This window comes from Rousettus aegyptiacus, unplaced genomic scaffold (assembly GCF_014176215.1).
Source record: "Rousettus aegyptiacus isolate mRouAeg1 unplaced genomic scaffold, mRouAeg1.p scaffold_m13_p_7, whole genome shotgun sequence".
Lineage (NCBI taxonomy): Eukaryota > Metazoa > Chordata > Mammalia > Chiroptera > Pteropodidae > Rousettus > Rousettus aegyptiacus.
In genome coordinates, this window is record NW_023416310.1 from 95,605,018 (window position 1) to 95,631,418 (window position 26,401).

The window sequence follows — 26,401 nt, forward strand, 5'->3', positions numbered from 1 at the left end:
CCCAGTGAGTCTGGCTTCGTACGCTTAACGATGCATTCGAGAGTCATCTGTATCAGTGCAGGCATCAGCAGTTCGCACCTTTCTTTGCTGAGCATCACTGATTATACATATACTGGTTTGTTTGTTTTTTTTTAATTCTCCTATAAAAGTTGGATCTAAGATATCCATGAGGCACCCTATAGGTATCATTATTTCTATATCAGTTCAGCAAATATTTAGTTTCCTCTGTGTGATGCAGTTACATCAGTGAGCAAGACAGAGTCTACTCTCATGGTGCTTTCATTTTAATGGGAATAAACAGAAAATGAATCAATATATGTCATATGGCAGGAGGTGAGAAATGACATGAAGCAAAACAGAGGAGGCCAGAGGATGGAGGGGTGGGGGGCAGGTGCAACACAGTGGTCAGGGAAAGCCCCAGAGGGACCCAGACAGCAAGGGCCATAGGCCTCGTGATTACCTAGAAGAAGAACATTCCAGCAGAAGGAACAGCCAGAGTAGAGGCCCAAGGCCTAAGGGAGCTTGGAGTGTCTGAGGAACAGCTAGCTGACCAGAGGTGGCAGTGAGCACAGCATGGGTAGGAGCAGGTGGGAGGGAAGACAGGGCCTCACAAACCAAGCTGAGGCCTTTGGGTTTCACATCAGAGAGATGGGAAATTAATCCAGACATCCCACACCAGCCGCCTCTCCACACAGACTGTCAGGAGGCCGGGTCCTGCTGCAGCCCATTTCACAGCCTCATAAGTTAGAGCAACAACAAACCCAGCCTCTGCCCCATCCCACTCCCCACTCTCAGATGCTTCACAGAAGAAAAACCTCCTCCTCCTCGGGACTTGCAATGTCACCTTGCTATGTCTCCCCAGGAGGGACGGTTACATACTTTGCTAGTTCCAGTTAGGGTTGTCAGTTAAAAATAAAATATTTGAGTTTCAGATACAAAATAAATAATTTTTAATATCATATGTCCCAAATATCGCTTGGGACCTACCACCTCCTCTCTTCTAGCTTCCTTAAAGAGGAAAGCAAACCATCCGACCAGCAGCTCAGCTTCTCGGGCCCACACACTCCACCTCATTGCATCCTCCTTGACTCTTCCCCACCATTCCAATAGAAGCCACATCCCACCCTCTGACAGAGTCCCCTCTCCAGGTGAGCTCCGGATCCCACCCTCTCCTGCCCCTCAGGTCTTTGCACTATTTATTACCCATCTCCCCTCTGTATCTTAACCGCTCATCTGCCAGATGTCTACTTCTCACTAGCAATTAAATATGCTCCAGTAGTCCCCATTTTTTTCCCAGCCTTCCCTGGATCCTCATATACTGGTACCCTTCTCTTCATATCCACTGTGTCCACAGGGCCTCACAAAGAGCGGGTGCTCAATTAATATTTGGAATTTTGCTACAGAGTTAAATGCTCTTACATTTGCATTTGGGTTCTGTGGGAGTGGGACCTGTATGTTATTCACTGCCGTGTCCTCTGAAGTCCTAACTGCAGTGCCCTGCAGGTAATGGTAATCAGGCAATGTTTGTTGCTCTTTTAGCTTCCTTTCCAATGGCCAAAAAAATGTCTGTGGGGATTTTAACAACAGAGGAAAAGGGGGAACCTAGTGCGCCTTTTCACTGTATAGAGTTAAAACATCCTTTTCTAGAAGTCCGGGGTGAAGAATCAAGATGGGCAGTCCCATTCTAGCTAAGCACATGGGCCATATTTCTCTCCTGTCAAGTGATTTTTTAAATTTGTGCTTCTTGCAGAAGCACACATGTATCTCACGGACTGAGGAGAGTCTGATTCCCCACAGCTCTCCACATCAACTGAGACCTGAGCATACAGCTATTAATTAGCACCTTTTCCCTCCTCTTTCTGCAGGTCAGCTTGCTGCTATTGCCTCAATAAACCAACTCTCCAGAACACCCTTCAGAAACAGCATGGCAGAGTCAGGCAACAGGACCACAATGGACCAGAGATTCTGGTAATCTGTCTCTTGGGCCAGACCTGGGAGCACACAATAAATACCCTCCTGAGAAGGAAGAGACCATTCTAACACAGGCTCTATCGGCCAGAAAGGAAAGACAGAAGGAAAACGGGCTGCCCTCTCTTCTTCCTGTCCTCTCCTTCCCACATGCAATCGACCCATCATTCCCTCTGCAGAACAGGTAAAACATCAGCGGACAGTTCAGATGGCCCACCCTGTCTAATTACTGCCATCCAACTTCCCTGGCAGGGCCCCCTTCTGGGTTCGGGGCAAGGAGAAACGAGCTCTGGACATTCCTCAGCAAAGGGCACTGGCTGTGGTCTGGGGGCTGACACCACACCAGCTGTCCAGCTGCCCATAGCAGTGCCCAGGGCAAGACTCTACCAGGGACCCGCCAATCAACTGTATCACAGCCGACTTCACATCAGCACTCATGGTCTCTCTAATCAAACCAATCTGACAGAATGGACATAGGGGGTAAAGATCATGCAAATGATTGAACTGCTCCCAGGAGGCAGTTTTGTTTTTCTTATATTGTGTACCCAGGATTTCAGAAACACACCTTACCTTTTGCTAACCAGAGGGCCTCCTTCTCTATCTGTTAAGGGATCCTTTTTCTTTCTTCCTTCATTAATGCAGATGTCATTGGAGCAGTGATTAAACCTAAAATGCAATTTTGAGCTGATTAGCTATCTTTGGACTTAGAAGGAGACTTTGTCATAAACAGTGGATTCTTTCTGGAACGTTGTGGATTTCTCTCCCTGACCCTTGATATCTTACTTTCCAATTCTACGAGACTGTTTTAACTTTTTTTTTTTTTTTTTTAACTAACTTCACTAGGAAAAAAATGAAACATTTCTGGTTTGGGAAGGGGGAGGGGGAAACAAGCAAATACAGTGAGGCCCCCTTGGCCCCCATCTGTTCCAAATCTTCCCCTCACAGGATGTAATGTCTAAAAAGCAAGAAAAACATGCCTTCCTCTTCCCATCCAGCAGGATCTTGCATGCAAAGAGAAGAATGTCTGGTTACTCTGTGGGTTTTCATCTGCTTTTTAACTCACATGTTGTGGAATTACACTGGCCCCTCAATCCCATTTCCCCCTCTCCCCTCCCCAAAACCCCAGCAGAGCAACCAGGGAGGCAACAGGGTTCACCACTAGCAAAGAACATCCTGATTTTGGCAAGGAGCTCCTTCCCCTCCACACCATCAACCACTTTGGCACAAAGGATCAGCTCTAAGCGTGACCAATGACTTTTGCAGATTTCTTAGCATGAGACATGCCAGAGGGATGCCTGGGCCCCCCAGAGGAAGTGGTGCAGCCCCTGAGAGTAAAAGGAGTGGGCTCAGAATCCCGAACCTCTTACTCTACCCTCTCACGCCCTGCTTCCAGGCACTTTGCATGCGGATGTACACAAGCAGCCAACTCCTGGACATCTGAACAGGAAGGATGTTCCCCAGTAGCTCACAACTGATACCTTTCCAGGACCGGGAGGGCGATATTTATAGGAAGGGCAGTGGGCCAAGCTAGACCAGCTCCAACTTTATTTCAGCCAGCCCTTCTTTCCTGTCTTCTGTAGTTCAAGTTAAAGGAAGAAGCATTCCTCCCTTTATTGCTTGATTTTTACGCAAGGACTGAGGCTCTCGTTAAAAATGATTGAGAAACCCCGACTGCAAAGATGGGAAAGGGCCTGCATGACCTGTTCTTCCTCACTCGGCTCTTAATCTTCCTCTCTTCTGCCCCCCAGCCACCTTCACTTCCTCCTTGTTGCCCTGCCCCCAACCCCAGGCTTGATACCTGGTGCATGCTCCTTCTTTATGCTCCCACACACAGATTCCCCTATGGTCCTCCAGATGAACAAAGCTCTCTCTTACCCTGGGTCCAAATTATCCTTTCCTCCATCCTTCTCACTCCGTAACACACCCTTATAATGCCCTGTATGGCCTACCCTCACCAACACCCTCCCCTGACCTTGCTTCCTACCACTCTTCCCCTAAAAACCATCACCTCCCTGCTGCTGCTCAAACTCACCAAACACCCCCACCCCCACCCCAAGGCCTTTGCACCTGCTGTTCCCTCTACATGGAACCCCTTCTCCTGCACTGGAAAGTCTGGCTCCCTCACGTGATCTAGATTTCTGTCTAAAACTATGTCCCTAGAGAGGCCTTACTAACACTGTAATAAAAAGCACCCTCAACATTCTCAAGCTGTTTTATTCCATAGCTTGCTTTATTTTAACTCACAGCATCTTTCACCACCACCAAAAACTCTCTCCTTGACCAATCTTTAGTCAGACTCCTCCGCGCCCTCTTTTCATCTAGGCCTCAAGCTTGGCTTACCTTCAGCAAAGAATCCTGCTAAGTCATCCCCTACCCTTGACATCTGATCAAGTTCCTCATCCCTTGTTTTCCATGGGTAAGTCCTTGGCCTACCTTCTGCAAGAATCCTGTCCTGTTGGTTCAGCACAAATACCCTTTCACTGGACGTCTCCATCCTCTGACCGCCTCACTCATTGGTTATAAATCTCCAACCATCTTTGCTGTATTGAGAATTGAGCTCAATCTTTTTTCCCTATTGCAATCATCTTAAATAAAGTCTGCCTTACCATTTTAAAAAGTGTCAGAATCATTTTTCTTTAACACCATCTGACATCGCATGATCTTTTTGTTTATCTGTCTCCCTTCGCTGGACTATAAACTCCACAAGAGCAGGTCTCTATGTGCTCTTCTCCCTTCTAGCTCCCTAGCTTCTAGAACAGTATCTCAAACACAGCAGATATTCAACAGGTATCTGTTGAATGAAAAAATCTAGCTACCCTCACTTCTCTCTTGGTCTCAGTTTACCTGCCACCCCTTCTGGGAAGTCATTCCTGAATCCTCTATCTTGGACCTTGTACTTCACCCAGCAGTGATCATACTGATCACAAGGGATAATACTCTGGTTTGTTAAATATGTGCTTTTAACGTGCTAATTCTAGAAACTAACACACAGAAAAAAGCACAGAAGTCTATCTTGACCACACCTCCGCAACACCCACCGCCTCCAGGCTGTTTTCTCTGTGTAGACACCCTTGCGTGCATCTGTTTGCATGTCTCTCCACTCCCTCCCTCCCCTGCACACACGTACATTTCCCTGACACCTAACAGGAGCTTAATTAAAAAGGGAGGAAGAGGAGCCCTGATGGGGCTGAGAGCCAGCTCTCTGCTCCCCAGAACCGAGCCCAGCTTCGTGCCCATCTTCCTAGCTTTCGCCACCCACAGAAAGAAACACTTCTGTTGGCTGCCCTGTAAGACAGAGATGGATCCCATGGGACCGGCCACTCTCAACTCACTTCTCCACTCCAGGCAAACTTACAAGGCCAGTATGGGTCAGAGTGAGCACCCTGAGCCCTACTGCTCAAAGCTGTGACCCTAGAGGGCATGAGGTTTCATTAGATCCGAAAGCCACAGTGAGCCAGGGCCCCCTCCTTGGTGGTTGGCAAATTGGGGTGGAGAGGACCTCAGTGGGGAGGGGAAGCTGGGTGTAGAAACAGCCCAAGTAGGTTTTCACATAAAGGAAAAGTAAACAGATGAAGACTTTTCCTCAGCCCTTTGAGCCTGTCAGAGGAGAGCAAACCTTCGAGTGTTTGTTGAAAAGCTAATCCGATTTAAAAATGCTTGGAAAGGGCTGGAAAAGGAAGTACTGACTACTGACCACCCCCTCCACCGGCCTGCAGCCTAAGCATGGTCACATTCCTCTCCCTCAGCCTCTGTCCCTATTATACATATGCACAGAGACCCAGAGAATCAGAAGGGTACCTGGGGCAGCAGCGTGAACCAACCCTTGTCCACCGAAGGCTGCTGACAAGGCTGCTGACGACTCTTCCTATCAAAGAAAAAAGGCTTCTTGAAAGCAGGAGTCAAAGGAAGAGACTGCATGGCAAGGCAAGCTCACCCCACTCATACCCTAGGCATCTGCGGGACATTAAAGTGTCCTGCCCGCATCCTGGGAGGCACGTAATTGTATACTATACCTTGTTTGATTTAATCCTATGAGGTAGGCTCCATTTTCCAGATTGGGAAACTGAGGCCCAGCATCACAGGTAATAAATGGTAGGGCTGGGATCCCAATCTAGGCGATGAATGATGCCAGGGCTCACAGATTTCTTTATCATCTTATTCCGTGATCCCTAAAGATAAAGAGTCCTTGTCCTTTTGATCACATGGGAAAGAAACAACTTAAGCTAGATTGAAAAGGCATAAATTTATATATGTGGAGCAACTCATGAAGAAAACAGGACTGTGAGACTGTGACCACAGGTTCTTCTACAGATGGGACCCCCTAGTTGCCATGGGGACAGGGCTAGGTTCATGGACAGTTATAGCACCACTGCCCTAGGGCAGAACCTCACCATGGTAATCTCTTAACATTGACCCTGCCCACATCCACCCTCTCAATGGCTGCCAAATGAATCCATTAAATCCCAGATTTGACTGTGTTCCTCCAACCCTGACACCCACAACAGCTGCACTGCATGATAAAACTCAGGTCCCTCAGCCTGTCTCATCCATTGCCTTGAAAATAGAAGTGGAGGCCAACTTTATAGGAACCAGCTTGGCAGGATAGGTCACAAACCTTGATAAATGTCCATGCTCTTTGACTTCATAATTTCTCTTATAAGAATTTTCCCCAAGGAAATGGTTCTAACTGGCAGTGACCAGAAGAAGGAGGGTAACATTTTATACATAAAATTGTGCATACATAGGTTTATCTGGAACAACAAACCTGGAATAATCTCTATGACTAACAATAAGGAAGGGTTAACTAAATTCTGATGCACATGATATAGCCATTCAATTGACTATTATGCAACCATTAAAATGTATGTTTATGAGGAATTGAAAATAGCACGGAAAATGCTTGGCTACCAATGTTAAGCGAAACAAACAGGAAATAAAATTATATAGACAGTGTGATCACAACTCTGTGAAAACAAAAACATAACTTACAGTGAAAGGACTGAAAGGAAATGAACAAGACGAAAAAGAACTAACACTAAGCATCCTGCTAACTGCTTCACATTCTTATGGCGTTTAATCTTCAAAGCCTGCTAAATTAGGAGCTGTTTTTATCCTCACTTTACCAATGAGAAAAGTGAAGCTCTAAGAGGATAATTAAGCTGCCCACTGGTTGCCTACAGCCAACAAGGGGCAAAGAAGGGATCTGAACCCAGATTTGTCTGTTTCGGGGCTATGCCCTGATTATCTTCCACACTATACCACATCCACACTACTGGCAACTTTGCCCCCTCTACTCCCCACTTTTTTATTTTCTAAATTGTCTATATTAACCATTATTACATTTTTAAACCTTTTTTTTTTTTCATTTCAAAGGAAATACAGGCTTATAATACTTGGTGTGTCTTGGTATTACTTTTTTAAAATAGAAAAAAATAAAGTTAGCAAACAACATTTAAAAATGATGGCAACAATAACAGACATTCCTTCATCTTAAATTCAAATTTCTTCACAGTTTGGCTCTTTACTGTCCTTTAGGCCACAATTCCCATCACTCCTTCTTCATAGTTGTTAAGCTACTAAGCTATTAGATCTACATTTTGGAAACACCTCTAGGGGCAGAGAGAAAGGTGGACTGCAGAGGTGGCGGGTGGAGATGGTGACGGAAGGTGAAGGCTTGCACCACGGTGGTCCCCACACTGACGACCTGGCCAATAGCCAGTGTGTAACACACACGTGGAAAGGCTGTGCCCACAGCGTCCAGGGGAAACAAACCGTCCGTGGAAAATCATCAGCATTCAACAACAAAAAAAACAGCAGACAGAGCTGGAGCCAAGATCTGAGCAAGATTTCTCCCCACTTCAGGGCCTCCAGGTTGCTCCTCCAAGGAAGCCAGGATACAGGGAGGCCTCGAGTCACCGTTCCCTGGAACCTCCAGGACAGAAGTGAGAAGGACCACCACCACCCACGCCAACATTCTGGACCCAGCCTCCCTTAGAGCGGTCTTTTCTAGTGTGAGGGCAAGAGCAGGCTTTTGAGAAAACAAATTACCAAGAGCTTGGCTGCAGCAGAGTAGTAGCAGTACAAAGTGTGAAAAGTTACAACAAAGATGCTCAGATTTCACTCACTTTTCCCAACCTTTGCACGTTGGAGGGATTTCCAAGTAGGAAGCCACAACATTACTGAAGGAGATAAAATAAAAAGAACATTTCCACAGTGCTTCTTAGCCCTTCTGGGGCCTCAGAAGCACCTCATGGGAGAGACTGTTTAAATGCAGATTTTCAGGTGCGCCCCCAAACCTTCTGATCTCATAGATCCTCCTCAGGCCTACGAGTCTGCATTTTATTTATTTATTTATTTTTACACCCCACCCCCCAGAGTCTGCATTTTAATGAGCATTTCTCTAAGTTACTGCTGAACACTAAGCATACTTGTTAAGAAACCCTGACTTATAATGTCTTGCTGATGTGAGGATTGACATTTGTGGGATATTTCTAACTACTTCATCTTTAAAAAAAAAAAAATGAAAGCCTGTAATGTATAGGGAATTTTATTATTTTCACAACTTTTCTACAAAACAAATTATTTCAAAATAAAAAGTTACAAATACATACACAGAAGTAACATGTGCCTATAATAAAATATTTTTAATAGCACCACATTAGATAAAGCAGAAAATGGACATCCCCCTTCACCGTCCCCTGCCACCACCGGCCCCAGCCCACTCTCCAAACTTAACCACTGTGAACAGTTTGGTATATATTAGCAAACAAACTGGACTTTTTGTTTGTGTTTTCATCTTTTAGCAATACCTAATGCCTGCAAGAGTGTGATGAAAATGGCACTCAAAATTGTTGAAGTGCAAATTAATATAGCTCTTCTTAAAAGCAATTTAGCAATGTGTTTCAAAAACCATAGAAAGATTTATATTCTTGGACCTACCAATTCCATGTCTAGGAATCTCTCCCGAGGACATCACTCTCTTGGAATAGTATAAAATTTTGTAAATCATTTTATCATGGTTAGAACACTTTAACATAAAATCTACCCTCTTAATTTTTTAAGTGTATAATAATACATTATTATTGACTGCAGGTACAATGCTGTACAGATCTCTAGAGCTTATCCTTCTTGCTTGACTAAAACTTTATGCCCTTTAATTAGTAACTCCCCATTTCCCTTTTCCCCCAGCTCCTAACAACCACCATTCCACTTTTTAATTCTATGAATCTGACTACTTTAGATACCTCATAGAAGTAGAATCATGCAGTATTTGTCTTTCTGTGATTGCTTATTTTATTTGGTACATGTCCTCAAGGTTCATCCATGTTGTAGCATATTGCAAAATTTCCTTCTTTTCTAAAGCTAAATAGTATTCCATGATACGTGTATACCACAGTTTCTTTAGCCATTCATCTGTCAGTGAACATTTAGGTTTGTTTCTACATCATAGCTATTGTGAATGGTGCTTCATTGAACATAGGAGTGCTAGTATCTCTTCAAGATTCTGATTTTAATTCTTTGGAAGTGGAGTTGCTGGGTCATATGGTAGTTTTATTTATTTATTTTTTGAAAAATCTCTGTTCTGTTTTCAATAGCAGCTGCAACATTTTGCATTCCCACCAATAGTCTACAAGTGTTCCAATTTCTCCACATCCTCACCAACATTTGTCTTTCTTTTTTCTTTTTTTTTCTTTTTTTCTTTTTTTTTTTTTGCAATAGTCATCCTGAAAGGTGTGAGGTAATATTTTATTATGCTTTGGTTTGCATTTCCCTGATGATTAATGACATTGATCATTTTTTTCATATATCTGTTGGCCTCTCCTATTTGGAGAAATGTCTATTCAAGCCCTAGCCCATTTTTAATCAGGTTATTAGGCTCTGTGTGTGTGTGTGTGTGTGTGTGTGTGTGTGTGTGTGTGTGTTTACTACTGAGTTGGAGGAAGTATGCGATTTAAAATGAGGTCACAAAGCAACGGGAAAGATAGTTATGCTAATGTTAGTGAAAAAGAAAAACAGGGTAAAAACATGTTATATAGCCTTCGATTACCAAGCTGTTTTTTAAATTTAGTTTTGTTTAGATAGACAAAACAAAAGAAATAAACCTAAATTGCTAAAAGTATGTTAAGTAGGTGGTATTTGAGTTAAACTTTTATTTTCCTCACAGCTACTTTTTCCCTTTAATTATTTCCTCTGTTGAGTGCTCAGCACTCAGCTTTTGCAGACAGAGAGACCTGAGTGAGAAATCCATCTCCCATTTTCCATGTATATAAATTTGAGGACTTGATGTAACTTCCCTGAGCCTCAGCTCCCTTATGGAGATAACGGTAGATAAAAATTATCCTCTAAACTTGCTTCAAGAATTAAAATAAGAAAACATGTAGAAACACTGGATGCTTTTTGACCTGACACAATAAGTAAAGCTGTATGGCTTTTTCAATATTCTCAGAGATGGGTCACATTTCACAAATGAATACTTAAACACTGGGATTTAAAAATGGGGATTAAAACTTTGATAGCCCTCATTTTCCTCATCAAACCCTCTCTTAAGTCCCTGCTCGGTTCAACTCTAAGAGATTTTGTACAAAGTAAATTACAGAGACAAGACACCATCCCCAGTTACCAGAAATAATGAAATGGGAATAAGATCTGCAAATTATAAAGTACCTAAAAATGCAAAACACCATGAGTCCATTTTCATTAGATTATTTTGAAGGGACAGTGATTAAACAAAGGTCCAAGTACCTGGAGTATTTGCTTGAAGGGCAATAATGCATTAAGTGAACACAAGAAATGCAGGAGGGCGGGGGAGTAAAGATGGAATGTGAAGGGGCTGTGTGTCAAGAACGTCGCCATTACTCTTCCAAGGTCTTGGCCCAGGCTCCCAGGAGGAGGCAAGACGTTCCGGGAGTAATGAGAATATGAATAATTATCTCAGAATGCCTTTCAGCCAGCCAGAAGAACAATTCCTTGGGCCACCTTCATCTAATTTGTGGCAAGACTTGTTTGTTTGGCTTGGCTCCACATCTATTACTTTGGAATTGGTCAGGAGGGTTACTCTGAGCCCATGATTATAGCATGTCTCTTCTTTCTAAGGACTACTTAGAAATAGAAAGTAAATTTTTATTATTTTATTGTTGTCACTTTGATAGTGTGCTCGAACTTACTGTTTCTAAAATGCCAAAAGCACTCTTGTTCAAGAAAATATACAATCATATCTAGTTAAAAATTTTTTAAAAAAAAAAATCCTCTCTACATACCCCTGTCTTGCATCCCTCCCTGGAGAAAACTGCTGAATAGATAGGTACTCTTCCAGATCTTCACTTTTATGAATGTATGTGATGCGTTCGCATGCGCACATACACAATTTTTTACATAAATATGATCACACTCTGTTTCTCTGCAACTTGAGTGTTTCACTTCATAACAAGTAAAGGGCATCTTTTCATATCTTGGACATACAGACTTTTGTGTGGTGCTTATAGACCCTGGAGCCAGCAGGCTTGAAGCCCAGCTCCCCTACTTACCAGCTGTGTGACCACAGGCAAATCACTTAAACATCTCTTTTCTAATCTATAAAAATATTCTGATAATAGTAACTAAAAAACTGTTGTGAAGATTAAATGAGTTAATGTTGTAAATATTATAAAATGTAAAAATCACTTAGAATAGTGTGTAGAGTAAGTAGTATATGTGTGGTGTTGGCCATTGCCATTATTTACCTTGTTGTTTTATTTAATAACCATCTAATATTGCATCATTTGGTGAGCCATAATTTTTTGAGCCAGTCCCCTGCTGAGAGACGCAGAGGTGATGTCCTCCTTTTTCTGCAGTGAGCATTTTTGAGCTTAGGTCTCTGCATACACAGGTGAGCATCACTCTAGGATAGTATCCAAGACATGGAATTGTTGCATCACACACGGGTCATGCTCATTTTTTATGAAAGATGTTGCCAAATTTCCCTCCAAAAGCCTTGCCAAAGGTGTATGCCCTCCCGTCTCCAAGTGGGCAGGGTCCTTGGCATCCTCATTTTTGCAATCACCTTCACTAAATGAAACCTCAGTCAAAACCACCAGCATTGCATTTATTCAAGTCCCTGGGACACCTAATCTCTTTGCCTTTTCTAAAAGGAAGGAGACATTTTCAGCTCCGACAGGCCTTCAGTCACCTGGACGCAGCCCTGGGACGACTTTGAAAACCACAAATACAACACACTCACTATTCCCTAACATCCTCCAGAGCAGCTCAGGGGGGCCCACGTGAGGCCCAGCCACTTTCCTCTCTCTCTCACATGCAAAAAAAATTTTAATAGAAGCTGTTTTGTTCCTGGGTGGAAATCAGAGCCAGTATTTGAATATAAATATTATCCTGGGGCTGGAGGGAGAATGGGCTGGAAGCAAAGGCTGCAATATCCCAGTTGTCTTAATGGGGAGCAAGGGAGGAAAAGTGAGCACCCTCATCCTTTCCCCCTGCTGTAAAAAGGGGAAACACCCTGGGCACAGGCTTATGGTAAAACGAAGGTGGAAGATGCTACCGAGGTTCGCAGGAAATCTCCACCAGGCAGAGGAGAAACAAGGCAAAGAGGAGCACTCCATCGTGAGGTCCAGTCTGGAATTTTGTCACTTGCTCTGCATGTCTGGTGGAGTGATCACCAGCGGCCACCTGGCTCTTTAGACTACAGCTCTTGTCACATGATGGCGAGATGACCACTGACCAAGGTGGCCCTCTGGCCTCATCTCCAAAGTTCTGTGGCACAGGGTAACTCCTGGCTTTGCTCAAGAACCTGTGGGAATTGAGGGGAGCTGTGCAAGCTAGGTGGGGGAGGGAGGGTGTTCCAGCCCATGAGGGGCCTCCCAGAGTTCTTAGGCAGGAATGTCAATAATTCCGAGGGTTGCTCCTGCTGGGCTCTGGGAGCCCCAAAGCCATTCATCTTTCAAACTTGTTTTTCAAGCTCACTATTTTATGGCTCAAAACCATTCACCTTTGTTCTTCTAATTGTCTCCTTGCCTCCCACTATTCCCAGGGACCCAGGTCAGGTCAGAAAGGGGAAGAAGCTAGGGAGTCTCTGGAACAGTGGATTCCATGAATCAGAGAGAATTCCAGAGATGAGACCCAGGGACCCTGGCTCATGACCGCAAAGGAGGGAATAATTCAGATGATTATCTCAGGCACTTGGAAGTGAGTTAAGCGTCACCTTCCTAGTTGGCTCACATGGGAAGATCAGCGGGAAGGAAAGGAGGTCCAATGACCCAGGGTCTCAGCTGGCTCTGAGCAGAGGCAGTGTAGAGTACAGAAGAGGGAAGAATTTAAGCTCGCTGTGCCTCAGTTTCCTTTTTTCTTTTTTTAAATAAATTCTTTAATTTTTAAATTACAATTGGCATATAATATTATATTAGTTTCAAGTGTACAATGCAATGATGAGACATTTACATATCTTACGAAGTGATTACCCCAATAAATCTAGTACCCATCTGACACCATACATAGTTTTTCTAGTTTCCCCTTTTTCTGAGAGCCTGGGGCTAAACACTCAACACCCTGCATTTCATTAAATCTGCATAACAAGTATTTGTTGAGTGGAGCTATGTGTTCTGGACACCATGGACAGACACAGCAAGAAACAATCAGACCATGCCTGCCTTCATGGACTTCACATTTCCAGGGAAGTGGTCCTAATAATAGTGTCATGCTTACTCCTGAGGAACCCAGGTTAATGGAGGGAACTAACACGCCAACAAAGTCACACGGCTCCTAAGTGAGCTGCATGTCTCTCTCTCAAATGACACTGCTCTTCACCACAAACACTAACAATAGCTAGCAAGGTACACCATGACTCTCATCGAGCTGTGGCTTCAGAATGCTTGCTTGCAGTAAGTAGTTCCTTCCAAGGAGCTACAAAGAAACGTGGTCTTGGGTTTCTCTAAAATCAAGACCAAAATCAAGTCTTAACCACTACTGGAACGAGCATCGTCCCTCCCCACTGGAGCTCCCCTCTGTCGCTCCTGCCCTCCTGTGTATGATGTTAGGGTGGCCTCCGGCATTCAAGGAATGGCGGGAGTCAAGTTGATGGGACAGTGAGTGTGCGTCTAGCAGGATGTATTTATGTGGTTCACAATCGCCTGCCTACATGCTGAGTGCCTGCTAACCCTCCAGGGCAGGCGTGCTCCCAATGCCTACCACCCAGTTCCTGACACCAGATCGGCAGTTGAATTGCTACATGAAATGTCCTACAGTGCCCAATACAAAAGTGTATGGTAAGGGAGGAGAAAGGCTTAAAATGTACAGAGTCAGACGCCAGCCCGTTGGAAGTGGTTCTAATTACTAGACTTGTAAAATTTTAAGTAAAAGATCAGTTCCTCTAATCAAAATGGAAGTTCTCTCCTGGCAGAAATATACTCAATGCATATAATTATATTGGACCACAGCTTCTTTATTAATTTTTGATAGGAATAGTACGAAATAGAATTTACTGAAATTTCTGTTTACAGAACATGTAATAATATGTGTATGTGAATTTGCTCATTTTCTGTACCAAAGCTGTCAATAATATAAAACAAATGTTGACAACTATGCTAGAGAAAAATGCTGCATTTCTTTTATTCTCTTTATAGAAAGTTATTTTAGAAAACCGTTATCATATGAAGTGATCAAAGTGTATGAGGCCAGAAAATGTAGACATAAAAAGTATGGTAGAGGCAATTATTTAATAAAAATGTTCTGTTATTTTTCTGGAATTTATAGCATTTGAGTTATTTGTTGGCTTTTAAAATGTATAAGTTAATGGAGTTCTTTTCTCCCTCCAAATAAATATTCACTTATATTCCTAATATTGGATTCATAATTTTATAGTATTTCTCTTAAAGATAGCCCTCAAATTGTACAAGCTTCAGGGCCTCATAAAAACCCTGATTTTCCCCTGCAGCCTCCATCTCCTGAGCAGTTATGACGTGCCAGGAACTCTGAAAATCCCTCTCCATGGATTATCTAATTTAATCCTCAATCAACCCACTGAGGTAAACTAAGGCTTGGAGCATTTGTTCTACATAATACATGCAGCTCATTCTGCAGAGTTGTAGCAAGGCTTCGAAATCACACGGGGCCCGGAGCAATGCCATCCACATAGAATAAGAACTATTATTAAAATTTGCTGTGTTTCCTCCCATTTAAAGCCCAAGTTTCCTCCTATTTAAAGCTGAAGGGATTAAAAAAGAGACCGAAATATCTGTACATGCACAGAGGACATTGGGAAAGATACGCAGTGCTGGCGATAGAGGCTGCCTCTATGGAAGGGACCTGGGGATAGGAGGGAGACACATCCCTCTTATATCATCCCATTTCTAAACAAGTTAATATATGAAGACTATTCGGCACAGGGTAAGTGCTCAATGAATATTATTTTGTTATTGTTATTGTCAGTCATTTAAATAAATTTGTTAAAAAAAATAAGGAGGTGGGCACTGATGTCTCAAGTCCCTTCCAGCTGAATTTGGTGTTTGCTTTAGATAACAGTTTCCAACACTTTGTGGGGGAGACAGTGTTACCCTGATCCCACTTCCCAGCTGAGCAGACTTTCCTTGGCGTGTACAGCCTAAAGCATATATTCCCCTACAGCACAGCTCAAGCCAGCAGGCCCTCAGCGGCCTCTGTCCTACCGGAAATTCTTTGGGGATGAAAGGTCTCCTGAGTCTACTTGCCAAAGCAGGGACGCTTCCCTGCGGTAAGAGATGGGTGAGCCCATGAGTTCTGCTACATGGAAGGCCACAGACCCAGAAGCCTAAAGTCATCATTTAGGGATAAATCTGATTTGAAAAATCCACTCAGTCCAGGAGCACTGAGCACAGACCTTTGGGGTACTTGGCATCTCGGCCTCAGTGTGACCTTTAAGGGTACAGCCCTGACCTTCACCTGCCTGGCATATAGGAATGAAGTGGTCCACATAAGTGTCTCATACTGCTGAGGGCTTCCAGCAATAGCGACCTAATAAAAGTCTTATCACATCAGAGCTGTGTGACTTGACCTCTTTAATCGCAGTTGTCTCATCTGTAAAATGAGGATTACAAATTAACACGTTTATGTACAATAAAAGATGACCGCCCAACCCGCCTTGGATTGCAGGTATCTTGAGGGGAGGGAACAGTCTGATCCACCTTGGCATTCCCATCAAGGTGCCTACCCTAGAGAAGAGACTTGCGAATTCAAGGCAAAACAGTATGGGGTCATCCAGACCTGGATTCAAATCCTGCCTTTGCCACTAAGTTCCCATTAGGAAACCTTTCAGAGTTTGGTTATCACTCATAACTACACCTCTAGGGTCCCCATATTGCAAAACTTTAGGGGAGCTGTTCTCACAGTGTGTTCATACAGTGAGGCACGCAGGAGCCCTGACTGCTTCAAGAGGCGGGGGGTTGAGGGGGGATTATAAGGATTCAAGGCCACAGTGAATGCAAGGTAGGAACACAAGCTTGGCTCAGAGTGAGTGAAGAGAAACAGAGTCCAGAAAAAGCATAAATCAAAAGAAGATGCTAAACTAATTAACAGCAGACTTGGTCCAAAACACAGTATTTGAAAGCTTAAAGAATTTGCTAATATGCAAAGATAATACCTCAAATTTGTATTTTCAGGGATTCACTCATTTTCTGGTTGCTCCAGAAAAAAAGGTTTTATGGGCTTTGTTTGTGTGTGTGTGTCGTATGTGTATCTGTGTGTCTGTGTTTCGATTGTGAAGGTGGAAATGGTTCCATTAGCAAAAATGTTTTTATAACACCCACCTCAAAAAAACAGTCTATTCACATAAACAAATCTTAATCTTTGCTTTACATCAATAAGCTACAGAGCTGACATAAACAATGTCTTCTTCTTGTATATTTTTTTTCTTCTTTTAAAACTGTCATCATTCTAAGAATTTGATGCCGTTTGCAAACGCCCTTTTAAGGGACTCAAGGTCTTTCTACTGTGAAAGAAAACTGCAGTGACCACTACTTGGACTCAAAAAAAGTGTTTCTAGCAGCACAGCACTTCTCCAGGCAGAAATCTTAGTGCCTTCTTTAAATCTTAAGGATTTAAAGGAGGAACTTTAGCTACCATCTTCCTTGTGGGAGGGGCAATAACAAAACAAAACAAAAAAAACTCACTTTCTACTGGGAAATTTTTAGGAAACAAGTTCTGGTTTTCTTTGCCAACTACCCTGCCCTTCTACAGAAAGAACTCATCTGCATGGGTCCAGCCTGCTGTAACATCTGTATCTAATATAAGCATTCACACACATAGGTTTACTTGGGGAGCATCCCCCATGTATCAGGAAGACAGTCTGGATGAGATGAACCAGAGGGGGAGAAACAAATGATAGGTTGATGGAAGAGAAAGGCACCAGGAGGCAAAAGGCCAAAACTCTGTTCTCCATCTTGCCATTTCAGAGCTGGGCTCTGGCAAGTCTTTTGACCGACCCCAAGACTCGGTTTCCTTATGTGTAAAGTAGGGATAAAAACTCCTCTTCTGTCTACTTCGAGAGGATTGATCTTTCCCTGCCACCCTTGCCCACACCAGTTCACACAGCTGAAATAATGGCCAAGCACTGCAGGGCTGCAAACTCAAGTCTAATGTAAAAATGAGTAAGGGGGCTGGGAGTAGCAGCTGTGTTCTCTCAGCTGTGGCACGCTTCTGCTTCCAACAGCCCAAACTTTCGATCCTCCCATGCTGTGTCCCTTTACTACCTCCACCGCTCAGAAGCCATTAGCCAATGACCTTGCCCACAAATGCCCCAAAAGAGAAAATGACTGCATAATCATGGTTCAGGGAATCTTATGTCTCCATTTAAAATAATAATTAGGAGGACTACATAGGAACACAGGGAAACTTCTGTAATATCGTGCTGAGTGAAAAAACACAGTCACAAAAATCATGTCTATTACAAGTTTGCAGAGTTTGGATGGAATCAGACCCGGGTTTGAATCCCAGTTCTGTCGACTATGGCCACACGACCTCTTGGACCCGCAGTCTCTTCATCAAAGTCATGGGGATAAGAATACCTCCCTTTTAGAGTCACTGCAAGAATTTGGTGAAAAATATGAAAAAGGTTTAGCACAACCCAAGCCCCTAGTGAGAGAGTTCACATAATGTGTGCGTGTGCATATGCTCAAGGACAAAGATGAGAACAGAGCCCAGCGAAGGGGCAGGGTCCTTTTGGAGATAAAAAGACATGGATTTGTTTGGATTTTTTTTCTTTTATGATTGTTATCATATCTTAACAAAATATACAAACACAATCATTCATTGGACTAGAAAAATACAATTATATGAGGTTCCTCTAGTTGACAACCCTGCCCTTCCTGCTCATGCTGGGAGGTGCTGTTCCTATGAGGTCTGCTTTTGGGACGATTTATATAAAAATCAGAAAAACATGGAGCCTCTGTAACTCCCCTCACCCCAAGCCTGTATAACTTTTCATCCCCATCTGTTATCTGTTTTCTTAATGAGATCTTCTACAACCAATAGGGGCATGGAGCGATGAAGAAGTAAGGCCAGAGGATAAAGGGCAAATCCATAATTAGAGAACATAATAATTAACATTTTGGATAAATGTGTAGAAGTGGGTTTTTTTGGGTTTTTTTGTTGTTGTTTGTTTGTTTGTTTATTTGTTTTTTGTATCTCAGAACCCTTAGACATCCTTCAGCAAACCACAAGGCTGTCCAGTAGGGTGCCAGCCAGCTTCGAAAGTACATGTAGCCTGTGGGTTCCTGCTGCCTGGGTTTAGGAACCAGTCTCCTGCAGGACACTCTGCAGTAGGTGTGGTGTGTTCACTCAGAGGCAGATGACTGGGGTGTTACTTGAGTTGTTCTCAGATAGTTATCAGTAGAGAAAGGCTCAATTATTTTCATTATATGGAGTCAACAGAGACAAGCTGAATTGGGTCTGAGCCACAGAAGCCAAGGTTAAGGTGAGGAGGAGAGAGAGAACTGAGGGGGACCCTCCCAGGTGCCATGCCCGCTGAACCTGATGCCTGGGCGGAAGAGCAAGGATGGGAATACATTGCATGTCTGTCTGGTCTGGCTCTGCTGGTCCCAGTATAAACTCCTAGAGAGCTAAGATCACGTTGACTGTGTGACTGACTAAATGTCTCAGGCGGAAAGAGCTTCATCAAAACCTCATCTAAATGCTCCAGCATGGAAAGACATGCAGTAACCTGGGGGCCCTCTCACCCCCTCTCCTTCACCCAGCACAGCCCCCTTTTGCTCTCCAATAATAACAACTCACATTACTGAGGGCCTCCTATTGCCAGACCCTGTCCTAAACAGTTGGCAATTGACATCTTATTCTACTTTCCCAACAACCTGTGAGTTAGGTACTGTTACTATTCAATTTAATTGTAGGGGTTCAGAAAGAGTCACCCCAAGACGTGCCTCTATGATTTGCAGATTGTTTTGAGCTAAAGCAACTGAGACTCTGCAGGTTCAATAGAAAATTCTATCTCTCCTTAATTACCTAGAAGAATTTGACTAAGGGGCCTTACCCTATAATAGGGAGACTATCAGAAATAACTTTTTTTTTTTTTTGACCTACCTATATATAGAGATATAGAGCAGGGCAAACTTCTGATTACTGAATATCTGTTCTTCTTACTGTCTTGCAGTGACCTTCAGCCCCTGTGATGCCCCAAGATGATCTTTGGCCTAGAATGTCGTGTATGCTTCATTTTTCCCTTTCTGTCTTTGAATCTCTCATATACGTGGGGTCTCTGACTCTACAGGGTCCCTATTATTAGACCATCCAAAAGAATCTTGAGGATAGAGGAAAGTTTCTTCCTCCCCTACATTACAAATGAGGAAACTGAGGCTCAGAGAAGTTTACTGTAACTTACCCAAGCTAATAAGTGGCAGATCCGCCAAACTCAGATCTGTCTGACCTTGGAGCCCAAGCTTTCAACCACTATACACTTTCTCTCTTATCTTCTTTCTGTCTCCTCTGTTTTTGCCAAAGGCTTTCTAATACCCTCTCCCTCACCCCAAATCAGACCCTAAATCTTCCGGGGACTGGTGGCTATTCTGGAGGCTGACCTTGGAAGAATAAGGCCCATTAGGTAGGAGAGTTACTGTTTCTGAGACTTCTCAAGAACAGGAAACTTCCCTGGCTGCCTGCAATAAATCCAAGCCTTCCTTCCTTTGTGATTTCACCCCGGGAGCAACACTCCAGGATGACTCATCTCTAGACAAGCAGGAGATCTCCTCTGGAGACTGGAGGTGACCTTGGCCAGGCACTCACATCCTGTGCCTGGTTTCCCGTTTGTCAAGTGGGCAGCCCAGTCTCCCTGCCAGGCTTGTTGTAGAAAACAACAAAAGGATGAACACAAAGCATGTGGAAAATAATTTTTAAAAGAGAATGCAAAATACTGACAATCCTCTAACTCCCACCTACGTCCCACACACCAAACCATTATCTAAATCCTCTCTGATCTTAATTCTGGCTTCGAGAGTTCACCTGCACTCCTGCCTGTCCTTGGTGTATGGGCAAACAGTGATTACTGGAAAAGGAAAGGTGACATGGATAACAACCCTTTTTTCCATCTGTAATTAGACAACCTTTTAGTTCCATATTACCCTATTATAAGCATGTAATACTAATAACAGTTGGCATTCACAGAGCCCTAATGAGACATATAGTTTATATTTTTATTTCTCATTTAATGCTTTTATAAGTGTCTAAGATTGGCCCCACTTGAAGGATGAGAAAAATAAGGTTAAGACCAATTGACAACAGAGACTTAAAGGTATCAAAGCCCAGATTCCAAATCAGATCTGTCAGTCCCCACCACACTACAATGCCTTCACGGACTTCACTCCGAAATGACAAGCCCCAGCACTCTCTTGCCACCTTCCCCGCATAACTTTCCTCCTTAGTTCTTAGGCATTTTGGCAATGAATTTACTGCCCTGCCCCTCCCCCATCCAGGTAGACCATAAATCCATGTGGGCAGAGATTTGGTAGTGTCTTGTCACTGCTGTGTTCCTCTCTGTGCCTATACTGCCTGACACAAAGTAGATACTCACTAAATATTTATGAAACAAATGAGTAGACTGTAAAATTTGGCAGGATTTTGCTTATCCCAGTCCACCTTACCCTCTCATCCCCCTCAGAGTCTGATACTTACAGAATACAGTAAAATATTCCATAAATATTAGGGGATAGGATTTTACTCTTTCTCTGTGATTTTGGAATGTCCATTGGGGGGTGGTCAGCTGTTTGGGGAATTTAGTCTCTCTGCTCCCCACAACGAAGAGGGTGCTTAGTGGAAAAGCGAAAAGAGCTGAAAAACGTGTGGAACTTCTTCTGGGTTCAGCCCTCCTGGTCCTGCTCCAGGATGCTGATGGACAGGCAGGCTCCACAGGATGATGCAAAGGTTTTTGCATTTTGTTTGCCAGGTTTCTGACTCATCTTCCCTGGGCTGTGGGAAAGGGCTCGGTATGCGGCTCCACAGACTCTGCTGAGCAGCGGGGCTGAGCAGGCACTGGAAATGATGTTGGGGGGGAAGGGGATCTAATTAAGCAGAGTAGGTGATAGTGTCAGGAAGAAAAAGCAAACAAGTGGCAATTTGGAAATCTGCCTGCAAGTAAAAGAGATGACTGTCCTTCTCTCCTCTGGCTCCTGTTTGCCCTATAAATCTCAGTTCACTAGTCCAAGTGTTTTAATTATCGCTATATAATACAACATGCTGTGCTGGGTCCATCACGGTGAAATTAAAACAAAGGAGGGGAGCAAAGGGATTCAGTCTACCCCATTCTCCCAGCTCTCTTGTTTATACTAATCTGAAGGTGTTTTCCCCCTTCTGCCATAAACACAACATGAGGTTTTCCAACATCAAACATATTACCTTCTTACTCACAAAAGGAACTCCAGGCCCTGAGCTCTCTCCCCAAAACTATGCAGCTCAGGGGCCAAGAGTCACCTTGGCCACTGCTGATACCGAATCCCCAAGAAATCAAAAGAACGAAGTCATGAATTTAATACCACCTCCAAAAGGAGAGTCCCTCAGTGGGAGGCAGTATGATGGTTAAAACTAGCATTTGAATTTCACCTCCACAACCTGCGTGCTATTTGGTCTTGAGCTATTTACTTAAGCTCTCTGAGCCTCGGCTTCTTCAAACAAAATACAGCAATAACAACAGAGTTAAACATATAACATAAAGCATTTTGCACAGTGTTTGACACACTGTTAAGTGCTCTGTAACACACTCCCATCTCCTGGCCTTCATCTTTGCCATTCCAACCGTCTATAGGAAACTTCCAGAAATCTGTGTCTCACTCCTTCCCTTCCTTCTCAAATGCCACCTTATCTGTGAGCCTTCCCTTACCACCTTAAATAAAATACTAGCAATCCTCCTCTCACATACACACACTGCGTCTCTCCCTTTAAGTTCTTCATTGTTGTCCATAGCGGGAAGTGCTACCTGACATTTTACATATATACATGTTTAAATTTTTTTTTTTGTCTCCTTAGCCTAACAGGTAAACTCCAAGAAGTTTGTTTTCTTGACTGCTGTATCTCCAGTGCCTATATAGAAGTGCCTGACATATAGGAGATATTTAAAAAAATATTAACCGAGTGAATAAACAGCAGCTATTCTCCTGATGATGATGACTGAAATGGCTATCAAAGACCACATAGGACAAAGTTCTTCACAGGCTAGGAAACTGAGTCTGAGAGACATGCAGGACCTGCTTTTCCAGAACTGTGTGGTGGCTAAGGCTGGGGGCCCTGATTCTTGCCGTCTTGCTCTGCCTCCGGCCCGCTTGCCCAGACCAACACTGAGCTCGTTGGTACCCTGCACTCATCTGGGGGATGGAAGCAATTAAGCAGATGGCTTTCCCGCCCAAGTGCATAGAACCCGGATGCCGCAGTGATTGGCAATCTATAAAAGCAAAACGGACAGGTGGAGATACCGCAGCCGCTCTGGAAATCCATCAACAAATGTGCTCAGAGTTGAGGAACTACAGACAGCTGCAGCACAAAGGAGCCAAAATCCACCAGCACCAAGGAACCTCTTGGCTTTGCACTAACGGAAGGCGAGCACTGCAGTTTCTCGGGCGCCTGGATAACTTCCTCTTGCACAGACACAGGGAACCCTGTTGGGAGAGATGCAAATCCCAGCTCCATCATTCCTAGGTGCACAACCTCTCTGGGAACCAACTTTTTATCTCTTAGGATCCTTCTTCTTAGGATCAAATGAGAAAGCACATACACGGCACCTGGCACAATGCATGGCACACAGCAGGCACACAACAACATCAGCAGTTCTATAAGCCACTGATGATATCCAGAGGCAAACGCAACCTTCCCTCCCCCTCCCCCCTCCCCAGCAATTAGAGGTTAGAATTAAGGTTCTTGCGAAAGAAAGGGGCTAGTCAGCCTTAGGAATCCAGCTCCAGATAATTTTTTAAAGGATCTCATTTTCCCATGAGAGTGGAAACAACTCAAGAGTCTACATCAGGTACCCCTCTCCCTTTAAGCCACTCAGAACCTCATAGGGCTCCAAAAGGTAATATTCCAGCCTGAGAGTGTCAGCCATTTAGGTAATCTTCCCCTAGAAAGTGTGATCTGGATCAAAGCTCCTAGAGGTGAAGCTGACGGAAGACTCAACAAAAATATCCTGTAATCCCTTCACTACTAGTCCCCCTAACCGAATAATCAGATCTAAATAAAGTACTAAAGAGGGACACCACCAGTAATCAGAATGCAGAGATTAAATGAGGCCTGTTGCTTTCACTTGCACTGTCAGCTGGTCCAGTTGCCCATCCCTTCTGAACCTGTTTCCTCGTTGCCCATCCCTTCTGAACCTGTTTCCTCATCTGTATATAGGTAATAGCAATGCCTATCTGGTGGTGCTATGGTAAGGATTAAATGAGTGAAGGCAGCTAAACACGGTGCCTTGTACATTAGCTGCTGCTTTGAATATTCAAGCCAAGAAGCCCAGTGCAGCCAAGCCAGAATCACAAGCATTAATTGTTCCAAAAGAACACTCTGTGCAGCAAAGCCAACCCTTCCTTAGACCACAGACCAGACTCAACCAAATCGCCATGAGCCGCAGGTTGGGAGTGAACACCAACTCCACCAGGGCCTTCCAGAAATCTTACAAAGCAATGGGCTCAGGTGGAGAGGGCGGTATGGATATAGAAAGGCACAGGTGTAGCTGAGACCCAAACAGCTCTTGAAAGAGGAGTACCCGGGGCTGGAAATGGTGGGAGACTCTCCTCACGAAGTAAGTGTGGCTTTGGACTTCCCAATGGAAACTGCTACCCTTGATGACTGGGGATTCCGAGAGGGTTCTAGGGGCAGTACGGCCCCGTGGTTACAAACGTAAGCTCTGGGGTGAACCAAACCTAGGTAGGGTATTTCAAGAGCCCCTGAGGTGGGGGGTGGGGGTCCAGGAGTTGGTGACTTTCGGCAACTCACAGAACTTCCCTGGGCCTCAGTTCCCCGCCCCTCTTAACACTAGAACTAATGATTATAGCCTCTTGCAAGGAGGTTATGAGGCTAAAGGGGGCGGGCGCGCGCTCTGCTGCTTCCTGGGCATGGCTAGGACGCCCGCGCCCAGGTCCCATTCGTTCCAGGAGGAAAAGGCTGAGCAGGGGAGGGCAGCGCTCGGGTCCACAAGAGCTGAAACCCGTTCTCCGCTGCAGCTGTTGAAAAAATAATCAAAGAAAGCAACTGGAACGCTAGCGGTGGGCGCGCCGAGGGCGAGGGGCGGGGGAGGAGGGGTCTCTCTCCGCAGGAGCCCCGGAGCCAGCCGGGGCCTGCGGCCTGGCCCGGGAGGCCCGGGAGGCCGGGGAGGCCCGAGAGGCCGGGAGCGGGCGCCCAGCAGGAGCGCGGAGGCCCCGCTGCGCGGGGCCGGGCGGGGGCGGCGGAGGCGGAAGCGGGGGCGGCCGGAGCGCGGTGGGGATGTTTAAAGGAAATTTACAATCATTTCCTCTCTGTGGTTTGGTGACAAATCAACAACATCCTGTTCTTTTGTGAGGCTCCGGGCGCCTGCGAGGCGGGGGCAGCGCTCCGGCTCTTAAAGGGACACACACAGGCACCCTTCCCCCACCACTCCCCTAAGGCTCAAAAAAAACAAAACAAAAAAACCCACGGCCTCCCCAGGGCGCCACCTCCGGGGGCGCGCGCGGCCAGAATGCGGGGGTGGCCTCCCGGGCAACCCTTTGGCCGCGACCCAAATCACATCGGGTCCCCTTCCCCGCGGCATCCCCCAATGACCCCGCCTGGGGACGGGAGGCGGGGTGGGGGGCGGCGGCGCACCCCTCTGATAGATGTCGCGCAGCCCGGGGCCATCTCCCGCCGAGGGGGCTGGCAGGGGCGGGAGGGGTGACAGGCGGACGGTGCCGCTTCCAACCCCCAACCCCCAACCCCAGTGCAGCGCTGCCCGCCTCTGGACCTCCGTGTAGTTTTTATCCCTTTCCCCGATTCCCCTCACATCAAATTTTCCAGCCCCCAAATTCTGGATTTATGGTTAAAATGTCGACGTACGCACACGAGGTTTATAAAACGCCAAAGCAGAGGCTTCCCGAGCTGTAGGAATAATGAGAATCAGATGGCTAGGACCAGAAAAATAAAAAATACTCAACTGCCCTCCTGAGATTTCGTTCATTCAGTCATTTAATGAGCATTTTTTACTAAGCGTTGGTCACCATTCTAGGCCTGGTGCAGAAGGAACAAGACAGAAATGGTCCCTATCCCAGGGGGCTTAGACTCTCAAAATGAATGAATGAATGAATGAATGAACAGGATTACTTCACACGCTGTAAGCTATGGTAAAAGGATCATATTCTAGAACAGTGGCTTTCCACAGGGAGACCTCTCTGAGCAGGTGACCATCTGACCTGGGACCTGAAGGGTGAAAAGGTGCCAGCTCTGGAAAGAATTAGTTGATAAGTCCACAGAATAATACCAGAGAAGAGACTGGATCACTTGAAGGGCATTGCGGGGGGGGGGGGGGGGGGGGGGGAGCAGATTTCCTTCATGATAGACAAGCCTTGGAAATTGGCATCCAGGGTAAGAGAGGCATGGGGCTTTCTGCTATGTCTGTATAACTGAAACGAGTCCCTTCCCCGCCCTAGGCCTCATCTGGATAATAAGAACACTGAGCTAGATTGAGTGGTTCTCAACACCGGGTGCAAATCAATTCCCCAGGGAGATTTTCTAAAATACTGACCCCCTGATCCCACCTTACACCAACAGAATCTCTGGTAATGGAGCCTGGCACTGGCATTTTTAAGGCTCCTGGGGTGAGTTTAGGGTGCAGCCAGGGCTGAGAGCCAGTAACCTAGATGACCACTAAAGTGTGGGTTTAAAGCTCAGTGAGAGCTATTTTCGAATTCAGAGTACAATCAGTCACATTGAGTGCATAGCTTCTACTATTACATGAGATACGCTGTGTATATATTTTTAATTA

General features: G+C 44.8%; 1 long non-coding RNA gene across 3 annotated transcripts in view; it reads right to left on the reverse strand.

Moving 5' to 3' along the window:
* LOC107500882 overlaps positions 1-26,401 on the reverse strand; it is a 273,634-nt gene that overhangs the window by 226,871 nt on the left and 20,362 nt on the right. For 2 of the 3 annotated variants that reach the window (XR_004952059.1, XR_004952061.1), the window contains exons 3-4: positions 5,767-5,833; positions 2,539-2,634 (exon numbers count right to left, since the gene is read on the reverse strand). This is a non-coding gene — a long non-coding RNA (uncharacterized LOC107500882). The remainder of the gene's footprint in view (positions 1-2,538; positions 2,635-5,766; positions 5,834-26,401) is intronic. The other variant, XR_004952060.1, reaches the window with a different exon arrangement.